Source organism: Ambystoma mexicanum, chromosome 11, assembly GCF_040938575.1.
Source record: "Ambystoma mexicanum isolate Mex_15411 chromosome 11, UKY_AmexF1_1, whole genome shotgun sequence".
NCBI classification, from domain to species: domain Eukaryota; kingdom Metazoa; phylum Chordata; class Amphibia; order Caudata; family Ambystomatidae; genus Ambystoma; species Ambystoma mexicanum.
This window is the reverse complement of record NC_090934.1, coordinates 415,688,811-415,699,383: the sequence shown is the minus strand read 5'-3', so window position 1 is coordinate 415,699,383 and position 10,573 is coordinate 415,688,811. Positions and strand designations below refer to the sequence as shown.

General features: G+C 45.1%; 2 long non-coding RNA genes across 2 annotated transcripts; one reads left to right on the top strand and one right to left on the bottom strand.

Moving 5' to 3' along the window:
• Positions 1-2,042: 2,042 nt before the first annotated feature.
• LOC138503467 (uncharacterized) lies at positions 2,043-3,118 on the bottom strand. Its single transcript, XR_011279643.1, has 2 exons — positions 2,865-3,118; positions 2,043-2,597 (listed from the first exon to the last, which is right to left on the bottom strand). It is a non-coding gene; the product is annotated as an uncharacterized lncRNA (long non-coding RNA).
• Positions 3,119-3,129: 11 nt separating this feature from the next.
• LOC138503466 (uncharacterized) lies at positions 3,130-6,504 on the top strand. The gene is made up of 4 exons (XR_011279642.1): positions 3,130-4,771; positions 5,277-5,417; positions 5,589-5,682; positions 5,950-6,504. It is a non-coding gene; the product is annotated as an uncharacterized lncRNA (long non-coding RNA).
• The last annotated feature ends 4,069 nt before the right edge of the window (positions 6,505-10,573 follow it).

Sequence of the window (10,573 nt, the reverse complement as noted above, 5' to 3'; positions counted from 1 at the left end):
TGTTCATCCTCTGTGTTTAGGCAGAATTCTCAAAATGTTCTCATTTCACTTACCTTTTGAGACCCCCAGCAACTTTGCTGGATTTCTAGGATTTGATTTTTCTACCTCGGAAGAGTGTGAGCCTTTTTTCCCACTCTTCCATGTATTTTGATGTGTGTTTTACTTTTGTGTTCTTTGGTTATGGTGTTTTAAAACAACTCCATAGGCATCATCTTTTTCTTTGTGTCACACAACACCTTCAGTTCAGTGGCAAACGGGTGTCTTTCAGACTCCCCAAGGTTTAAACACTTCCTCTGGGTCTGACTACTGTCTCCCAGAGCATGTAAAGTTCTAGTCTCTTTTTATTTACTGACCCAGCACGCACTATCTTCCTATAGAGTTCTGGAGGGGTTGCCTAGCATCCCCTGAGTCAAAACACTCATGTAACAGTCAAATGTTACCCTTTCCTAGTTTAAATGACTGGTGGCAGTGGTTTAGATCAAACTACCATGATTTTACCAGATATTTGACCAGGTAGCAAAAAATTGGGTGAGCCATGTTTTTCATGATGGCGCCCAAGACCTATCTGTAAAAACAGACTCTAGTCGACTTTTTTCGCCGTTTCTTTTAGGAAAGGTCCTTCTTCTGTTTAGCCAGGTTTGGTCCCTTTGTTCGTTGTCCTTTGGCGGGTTTCAGTGCTGAAGCCCTCCTCTGGCGCCTCAGTGTCTGGGGTGGACAGGATGTGAGGGAGGTGCCCGAAACTCCCTGTGCTTAGTCTCCTAGGAGACCTGAATGCACTCTGGCATGATTGACTGGCTGGCTGTCCAGCAACAACAGCCACCCTGCTGTGTGAGTGACAGCCAGGCTGGAATGAATGGGGGAAAACTGTTTAAAAGCAGGTCTCTGGGACTTGGAAAGCAGAGTCCACCACTGGAACAAAAGAACCGAAGACGAGCTGAAGGAGGAGGACTAGTGCAACTCCTGGACGACTGGTGAAGCCTTGCTGCAGGTCCGAATTGCCTGAAACTCCATCGACAGAGAAGCCCCTCAAGGTCAACTTCTTCCCTCGAATTTGGTGGGACCAACCAACTCACAAGCCGCCTGGAAACTGTCCCCTCCTGGTCGAATTTTCTACAGAGTGCTGTGGAAAACCAGATAGCCAGTGGGAAGGATACCAGTTTGTGTTCTTTAAGGCACTCATACCTTAAACCGATGTTTAGCGAAGCTTGTGGCCTTGTCCCTGGGCAGTGCAGGAACCTCCCGACATCCTCCTTCTTGTCCCCACGACTGAAGCACAGGAACAGCGAGGTCTGCTCGAACTGCCAGGAACAACTGCTTCAGCTACAGCTCTTCTTCACTTTAAAGGTACTGTGCAAACGCGGTCCGGAAATCTTTTCGACCACAGAGAAAGTGTGTGAAACTTTCCCCTCTTTGAAGGCTGGTCCTTCCCTAAACAGTTGTCTAACTTTTCACCTAGCCAAATTCTTCTAAAAACCGTGGCAAAGACTTAACCGTTATCTACCAGAACTGTGCTATCCTATACAAAGACTCTGAACCATTGACTTTGACCCAGGCCTATCGAATTGAATTGCTGCTTGTTGTTAACTGAAACCCTTTGCCCTACCTATGAATGTATTTGGGCTGCATTTCTTATAACCTTGTCTTTTTACCCCTTTTTAAAGTAACTGAAGTGCCATTTTGCTCCCACTTCAGGGGAGCTGAACTTGTTCAGTAACTTATTGGTTGTGTATTGTGGTGTATTAGTGTATGATATTAAGCTGCTTTTGCTAGTGTGATGTTTTCTAATTGGCTGTGTAAATAAATGTGTATTCTTTTACCAAGAAACCTTGAGTTGAACCACTGTATTTGTTGGTCCCTTTGTGTAACTTGTTCTGCTGCTCACTTCAACTCTTGAGATAAGTCTGGCTGCTCAGCCAATGCTGTGAACAGAGAGTGTGTCAGCGGAAACAAAATTCAAGTTAAAGTGGTGACCGGCAATGGGTTGGGGAGAGAGGGGGCCCCCGAAATTCGGAATCACAGATCAGACCATATAGACCAAACAATAATTGAAAAACATGAATATTTTATTTAAATTCCATTTGTTAAAACATACATATTAAATTTTAAATTTTGTTACGAGCTCATCTCTAAATAGCAGCAGATTGTTGTAGAATAAAGTGCATAGTGAAACAAAGTGCCAATATAAAACCAGACTGAAAATTCAGTCAGTATTAACTTCATGTTGCCAAGCTGTCTGAACCTCAAGTCGGCTGAAGGGGGTCACCCGGCTGGTGGTCAGAGGCTATGGCCGCATTTAACAATATAGAGAAAACCCCAAAAATATGTGGACAAGGCAATGGTAGTTCCTAATTAGAAAAAGGGGTGCCATACGTCGACTACTGTACTGTCATGACCTACTATATACACTAGCTCTGACATATACACAGGAAGTAGTTTCGATGGTGCGGAGCATCTAGGCTGTTTCACGGTTGATGCCCATCTTCTTCAGGACGGCGCACTCCCGTTGGAATATTTGCCACTTGAAGGTTTTAATGTAGCAATAAGGCAATAATACACACAGGAATACAGAATTATGCAAAATGAATCCATAATTTTACCTAAAAGAACCAAATAAAAAAGAGGGAAAAACAAAATAAAAGAACAGTAAATACATAAACAAAACAACACCAAGGATACATTGTGTATCGACCTGCAAAACTAAATCAAATCAAGAAAACAGAGGGCATAACGATTAAAACATACTGATCTGTGATTGACGAACAGGATTACCCCCTCCCCGCCCCCATAGAACACTGTCCGGAAAAACACCTCCTTACTAAATAATGAGAGATAACATGGTTAAATAATTAAATTATCAAATTTACCAATATCTCAATTTTGAAACTGGCCACTTGTTCCCGAATGTACATCCTGGGAAATGTGTATGGACCTGTAGGGCAAGTTCTCAGTCAAGTAGAACTGCAGAAAAACAAAAAGGAGAGACAGGAACATATTATAATACAGGAGGGATCATCAGTAGCTGATATCCACTCCAAAAAACCAACAACCAAGGGTGCACGCCATACGGCAGTCCTTCCTAATGTGACAATAGAAAAAAGGGTAAACGCAAAGCCAAACATTAGAGTCAGCATTCCCTATGGCCAATTTTTACGGGCTAGGCGCAATTGTACTGACAAAAAAGATTTTGCCAAACAGGCCGACATCATTGAAGATCGACTCATGAAACGCGGTTATCCACATCATGTATTGCGTCAATCTCGTAAGAGGGCACGACATCAGCATCGAGAGATTCTTTTGACCAAGAACCCTCGCGAGAAATCTAACCAGTCGAGAATGGTTTGTGCAATGACCTATAACACTCACCATTCGGCCATTAAGAAAGCAATTAACAAGCATTGGCATCTTTTACAGTTGAACCATTCCGATCTGGCCCTTCCCATGTTTGCGTTCAGAAAAGGTAAAAACCTTAAGAGTTGGCTTTCTAAGGCCGATAGGTCCTTGCCTCTGTCAGGTCCTAAAACTATTACTGAGATGTGGGGGATGAACAAAGTCCATGGCCACTTTCCATGTGGCTATTGTTGCCATTGCGGGTCAACCACAGCCACTACAACTGTGAACATCAACAACAGGGTATGGAACCTCAGGGACCATACAACATGTAATTCGAAGAACGTCATATATGCGATTACATGCCCCTGCGACAAGACCTACATAGGCAAGACATCGAGACCTGTGAAACTCAGAATTTCTGAACACAAGTCCAAGATTCGTACGGGCAACCTCACATCTCCCCTTGCACTCCATTTCGTAGAACACCACCACGATTGCAATGATCTACGTTGGTGGGCGCTAGAACAAATAAGAGGTTTTGACTCTAATACCTCTGCTAATAGACTATCCACTCGAGAAAACTGGTGGATTTATAACACCCAAAGTCATATAGTGGGCCTGAATTCACAGGAAGAGTGGGCTGCCATCACCCACATATCTGTACAAACTTAGAAGACTCACTTTGGCAGCCTAGATTATTTGACTTTCGTTCAGAAGAATTGCTGTTCCTGCCTATAGCACTGAGCTTCTAATTTTGGTTGCATTATAAACCTACTGTGCTATGTTTTCATATACATTCCATAGTCCCTTCTTGAATTCACAGGAAAAGTGGACTGCCACCACCCATACATTTGTACAAACCTAGAAGAACTGTTTTGGTAGTTCAGATTACCTGCGTTTATTTATTTAGAAGATTTGTCGTTTCAGCCTAAAGCATTAAGCTTTTAATTTTGTTTGCATTATAAATGTATTGTGTTACGTTTTCGTACACATTTCATAGCTTTCTCTTTCAGCCTGTGGGTGCTTTTCAGTTTTTTCTTCTTATTTTTAGAATTCTAATGCCTTCTTTTATTATTTGGCGCTTTCATTATTTGAGATTACTGTCGCATTGCCTATTGGGTTCACATTTTATTCCATTGCATTCATTCATTTTATTTAACTTTTGCAACCTAGTTTGTGAGCTTCGAGCGAGCAGCGCAGTTGCCTCGGCCCATTTTGTTCATTTTGCAACTTGGGCTGTGATTTAAGACTCTGCAACACCAGACACGGCTTGCTCATTAAAGCCAGCTGGAAACTGTTTGAGCCTGGCACTGGTGTGCCTTGTGACCCCTCCTCCCCCTCCCCTCCCTTCATTTGGCTATTTAAAGCCGTTCCATCCATGTTCTGTGGGAGAGCTATTGAGGATTCAACGAAGGCGGGATGGTTCGCGCACAGACTGACGGTGAGTTGGGATGCTGGGCCAGCTATTTGAACATTTAGAAATTGCCCTTGAGCAGTCATTTGCTGCGAACCAGGACTCAATTGGGGGGTCTTTTTGGAGTGCTAATTTAGACGCCCAATTAATATATTAGGCTTCCAGTGCGGCTGCAGCAGCTAGTAGCACTGACGTTCTGCTGGCAGCTATGTCTGCCATTAATCAGCAGGGTACACACCGATCTCGGCTATATGCTGAGAATGATGCTAATTTCCTGCATGTTCACTCTAGCTGCTAAATATGCATTATATTGGTCGCAACTCTTTAGCATCTGCTACTGTAGCGGCTACACTGTCTTTATTATTAATTTTAGCACTGCTTTTATTAGTTTCCTTAGCATTGAAGCAATCTGTTTAACATCATGGGGCGAGCGATGTATTCCATGTTGGAGGACTATTTGTCTCGTAACCCTCTATTCTGACTGCTCACACAGCCTCTTTATTTATTTATCTAATTATTTATGTTACCACAGCTATCTGCGCACGAATCATAACGCGGTGAACAACACTAGACTCCAGTAGGACAGATCTTTTCAGATGCCTTATTGTGACTGGTCGACCGTGACATAATTGTGCGATTGAACTCCTATGCTTGTGATCCGTTCCCAATTTAGGTGAGCTCTAATGTTTGGCTTTGCGTTTACCCTTTTTTCTATTGTCACATTAGGAAGGACTGCCGTATGGCGTGCACCCTTGGTTGTTGGTTTTTTGGAGTGGATATCAGCTACTGATGATCCCTCCTGTATTATAATATGTTCCTGTCTCTCCTTTTTGTTTTTCTGCAGTTCTACTTGACTGAGAACTTGCCCTACAGGTCCATACACATTTCCCAGGATGTACATTCGGGAACAAGTGGCCAGTTTCAAAATTGAGATATTGGTAAATTTGATAATTTAATTATTTAACCATGTTATCTCTCATTATTTAGTAAGGAGGTGTTTTTCCGGACAGTGTTCTATGGGGGCGGGGAGGGGGTAATCCTGTTCGTCAATCACAGATCAGTATGTTTTAATCGTTATGCCCTCTGTTTTCTTGATTTGATTTAGTTTTGCAGGTCGATACACAATGTATCCTTGGTGTTGTTTTGTTTATGTATTTACTGTTCTTTTATTTTGTTTTTCCCTCTTTTTTATTTGGTTCTTTTAGGTAAAATTATGGATTCATTTTGCATAATTCTGTATTCCTGTGTGTATTATTGCCTTATTGCTACATTAAAACCTTCAAGTGGCAAATATTCCAACGGGAGTGCGCCGTCCTGAAGAAGATGGGCATCAACCGTGAAACAGCCTAGATGCTCCGCACCATCGAAACTACTTCCTGTGTATATGTCAGAGCTAGTGTATATAGTAGGTCATGACAGTACAGTAGTCGACGTATGGCACCCCTTTTTCTAATTAGGAACTACCATTGCCTTGTCCACATATTTTTGGGGTTTTCTCTATATTGTTAAATGCGGCCATAGCCTCTGACCACCAGCCGGGTGACCCCCTTCAGCCGACTTGAGGTTCAGACAGCTTGGCAACATGAAGTTAATACTGACTGAATTTTCAGTCTGGTTTTATATTGGCACTTTGTTTCACTATGCACTTTATTCTACAACAATCTGCTGCTATTTAGAGATGAGCTCGTAACAAAATTTAAAATTTAATATGTATGTTTTAACAAATGGAATTTAAATAAAATATTCATGTTTTTCAATTATTGTTTGGTCTATATGGTCTGATCTGTGATTCCGAATTTCGGGGGCCCCCTCTCTCCCCAACCCATTGCCGGTCACCACTTTAACTTGAATTTTGTTTCCGCTGACACACTCTCTGTTCACTACATTTGTTACTTCCTCTTTGTCAGCGAAGTAGAGGTTTACCCATCTTTTGTTTTGCTTGCTCAGCCAATGCTACCACATAACTGTGTAGTACAGGCTTGTACCAAAGGTGAAATTGTACTGACACTTGTAGTCTTAATTGCATGTAGTGTTCCCAAAGGGTACTGCATGTGATTCTGCCTAACACTGAAATTGCGAAAGCGTGCTGCAGTTTAGTTTGTGCTCTTTAAAAATTACAGACAACACTCCTGCACAGTCTCTGTGACCCAAGAGTCCACGGTAAGCTCCTCCCAAGCGCTTAGGTGCATCGCTAGCCTACCAACTAGTGTGGGAATTGCATTGCTTGCTGCTGCGCTGTGTTCATACGACTGTACTCTCACCTGCTGCTGCAGTGCCAACCCCGACCCCTGCCTCTTCCACGGGAGGGGAAGGAAGGATTCAGCCTTCTGTCTTCCTGCTGTCACCAGTTGTTTCCTCTTTAGGGCCTCTGGCCTCCTCAGTGGCTGGCAGAGACGCCTCTGCTTCTGCCGCTCTGGCGGATACACAGGGCACAAACACTCTTTTTAACAATGCCTGACCTTTGTCCAGAGCAGCAAAGGTGTTAACAAATCTGGACATGTCTTTGACAAAAGCTTCTCCAAACAAAAGCCCTTTAGCTGCTGCAGTGGGCCTCAGAGGATGCCAACGCCCTGAGTTTCAGGTCGATCTTTACTACAATCAATCGTCTGCTCTCTGCTGCTATTGTACAGTTGGTATTACTTATTAAACAAACTGCTCATTGTGCCCAATTAGCCAGAATATGCACATCCGTAGGCAGGGCCTCTTTGGTCCCTTCGACCATTTTAATGATCTTGGCCAATGGACCTATGGAATCGGGGAGCGTGTCCTGGCATGCTATCCATGAGCCGTCAATGCCCTTTTCAGGTCCTTGGTGTGCTTCACCATGAATGAGTCCACCTCCAGAGTGTCCGCTACTTTATCCGGCAGAGAAGGTCTGGGATATTGTGCCTTCAATTAGCCTCTCACCTCCTTATTTAGAGGCGTGCGCAGTCACTTGCTCAAGTACCTTTTTGGCCTTAAGTGGGGGCTTCCCCTCCGAGGGTCTCGGGTGGAGTAGCAGGTCTGGATGAAAGGGGTCGACCAGGGAACTCTCTCTGCATTTCTAAACGCTCTTATTGTGCCTTTTGCACGGTTCTCCTTCCTGAGGAGTGGCCAAGCTTACAGAAAGGTGAGAACTCTCAGTGCTGCTGGAATCCCATTCAGTGCCCTCTTGGTCTTCCTGTGGGCTAAGGGGTATGTCACCTTGTCCCTTCCATCACGACTTTCCCTTAGCATGCCTCTCTTTTGTGTGTCCTTTGCGTGATTCGGACAGTGGTTCGCCACTGGCTTTATGTTCCTCCTGCCATTGTCTCTTGCGGGCTCTGGGCCTCACAGCTGTCAGCCCTTGCGAGAAGGCAACCCAGCCCAGGAGACAGTCCAGTTTATGGGATAGCGGCCCTAGGCCTGCCCATGCTGCTTTGTCCATCAGCTGTCCCAGAGAGGGGTCCTGCTGAACGTTTGAAGGCCCTTCTCTGCTTTACTCGCTGTCAGAGGATTCTACTTATACCCAGGCCATACTGTGTAATGCACAGGAGACAGACAGCTAGCAGCCGCAAGGTGACGTACAGGGTTGTTATTATTAAATTTAATTTATAACATCTCTCAATGGTGGTGAGGCTATTTCTTCACTTGTTTAATGTCTTTGAAGTCATTTAAACAGTACATTTTACATCAGCTAGTCCAGAGATTGGTGACATGCTGTGGCATGCTGGAGTTCCAAGTGGCTGAAAGTTATGAAATATAACACAAGAGGGAGGCTAAGAGGTAAGATTCCTGAAGTAATTTTGAAGCAATGAAAAAACTGATTTGAAGCAGATATAAAGAAATATTTAGGTGGCATGCCACATTATAATTGACACTGAAAAGGGACTTTCAGTTTCAGGCCCTGCTGTTTGAAAAGGTCATAAGAACTAACACCAGAAATGTTTCCATCTGAAGCATTGGTGCAATGGTAGAACATCAGATTAAAGTGCATGACGTTATAAGTACAAGGGAGCTGTCAGAATCCAATTTTTTATTATTTTTTATTTGATTTATAACATCTCCCAATGATTGTGAGGCTTTTTACTCACTTGTTTAATGTCTTTAAAGTCATTTAAACAGTAAATTTGACATCAGCTAGTCCCGAGAGGGGTGACATGCTGTGGCATGCTGGAGTTCCAAGTGCTTTCAAACATCCAATTGCAGAAAGGTATGAAACATAAGACAAGAGACTAAGAGGTGAGATGCCTGAAGTAATTTTGAAGCAATGAAAACACTGATTTGAAGCAGATATAAAGAAATATCTAGGTGGCATGCCATGTTAGAATTGACACTGAAAAGGGACTTTCAGGGCCTGCTCGTTGAATAGGTCATAAGAACTAGCACCACAACTGTGCCATTTAATGCAATGGTGCAATGGTAGAACTTTAGACTACAATACATTAAGTTGAAAGTTCTAGGAAGCTGTCGGAATTAAAACTTTTCTTTTTTTTTTAATTTGATTTATAACATCTCCCAATGATTGTGAGGCTTTTCTAGGTGGCATGCCACGTTAGAATTGACACTGGAAAGGGACTTTCAGGCCCTGCTGTTTCAATAGGTCATAGGAACTAGCATGTGGCGCTGCCCCGTGTGGGACGCGCAAGCGGCGGTGTGACATTGCATGCCGCCGCGTGCTGCATAAATAAACGGGGCGTTCCCGGCCGCAGTAGAGCGACCGGGAAGCCTGAACTGGAAGGACGTGTGAGCTGTGTGGTCCTTTCAGGGTGGGGGCTTGCGGGCACACATGGGTCCAAGGACAGACACCCAACAGTGGCGACGAGTGTCAACGGATGCCCGGGCCCGGCGGTGAAGGCATTCCGGAATTTTTCCCTGAAACGGAACATTCGGATGTTTCGTCTCACGCCGTGGCTGCGGATCGTACACGGGGCTTGTGGCCATTTTGTCTCTGAGGCCGTGGAACTTCATCAGGCTCCGATTTGGAGGGTGAAGGTGATCCACGTCTAATTCTTTGATATGCTGCTGGCAGGCAGACTAACCTACACGCCCATGCCTGGTTTGTGAATTTTACTCCAGTTTTGGGACTCCTACGTCGAGTGAAAGCTAGGGGAGGGACTAACATGGCAGGGCCTGTCTAGTCCACTCCACAATTGTAGCTTAATTTTTGGAACATCTACACCCCTGTGGACTACGGCAAGGGGGAAACACAGCGTTCTTCTTTGTCCCCTTCATCATCAGGACGCTGGGGATTCTTCTTTGTCCCCTTCATCATCACAAGGATGGCTGCAGTGGGTGTCTTCTTCTCCTCCATGGGTCTTGTGGCTGGAAGCTGTCCCAGGTGAGCAAGGGACAAGTCACCACCGCCTCTCCCTCAGGTTGGACTGTTGCTGTGCCTGGAAGAGGAGGGGAGGCTCCGGACACTAGGTGGGGGTGCCTGTGCGCTCAAGCGCATGAGTGACATTGATGATCAGGAGGGTGAGGCCGCCGTAGCTGCACAGCTTCCTCAGGACGGTGGCCAAGCGGCGCAACATCAGCAGGTTTTGCAGCCCCCAGTGCTTTCAGTTCAACAACCAGCGGCGGCTCTACAGCTTCCCCCGCAAGTAGGTGTTCAGGCTCCTGCACCCCAGGTGCTGCCGGTGGCACAGACAGGTGCTCAGCAAGGACTCCCTGTCATGGCTCAGGCACGAGCCCAGGCTGCCCTGCAGCCCATCCCCGAATTTGATTCATCGGGCCCACCTTCCAGCATGGGGCCGTGGTGGAGGAGGTGGGTTGGCCGCCTGGACATGTATTTCAGGGCTGCTCAGGTGACGGACGACGGCAGCATGGTGGCAACTATGCTGTACTCGGAGGGGCCTGCGGTCCAGGAAA